General features: G+C 64.4%; 1 protein-coding gene across 2 annotated transcripts in view; it reads left to right on the top strand.

The window, feature by feature from the left end:
• Nucleotides 1–658, top strand: part of LOC109289627 (dipeptidase 2-like) — a 63,361-nt gene that overhangs the window by 6,624 nt on the left and 56,079 nt on the right. The window lies entirely within an intron of this gene.

Below are 658 nucleotides of genomic sequence, written 5' to 3'. Positions count from 1 at the left end.
GTGGGACCTTGATCTGCCCCCTGCTGGTGTGAGGGAGAGAGTAGGGCTGGGGCTGGGGCAGAGGTAGGTGCTGCACAGCTGGGGTAGGGCACAGGATGAGGGGTGTGGCTCCTGCTACCATGGGTTGTCACTGTGGGCTGGGGCTGTGGGTTGCACTGGGCTCTTCCCAGTAGGGGGGCTGGGCCATGCTGCACTTGGGGTGGGCAGCAGCAGCACTGGGAGAGGGGGTCAGGAGGGCTATGGCAAATTTTGGAGAGGCTGCAGCCCCCCCACCATAGCCTCCCTCCCAGAGCTGCCCCGAGTGCAGCCCAGCCCAGCTGCTACTGGGAAGAGCCTAGCATGGCCCCTGGCCCCAGCCCACAGTGGCAGCTTATAGCAGCAGGAGTTGTAGCCCCATCCCACGCCCAACAGCTGGGGTGAGCAGTTGTGGCACTGGGCAGAGGCTACAGGGAAGCTGAAGCCACCCCAAAATTTGCTATAGTCCCCCTGGTCCCCCTCCCAGCACTGCCACTGCCTGCTGTGAGTGCAGTGCACTCAACCCCTGATGGGAAGAGTCCAGTTCCAGGGGCTTGGGTGAGCGGAGCCTTGATCTGCCCCTTTGCTGGTAATGAAGGAGGGACTGGGTCTTGGGCCCGGCCACGGCCCCTCCCCCTCCCCC

The sequence above is a fragment of the Gavialis gangeticus genome, unplaced genomic scaffold (assembly GCF_001723915.1).
Source record: "Gavialis gangeticus isolate Ggan-Ray unplaced genomic scaffold, GavGan_comp1, whole genome shotgun sequence".
In the NCBI taxonomy this organism is placed as follows: Eukaryota; Metazoa; Chordata; order Crocodylia; family Gavialidae; genus Gavialis; species Gavialis gangeticus.
The sequence above is the reverse complement of the archived record's forward strand: the minus strand, read 5'-3'. Positions and strand labels throughout refer to the sequence as shown.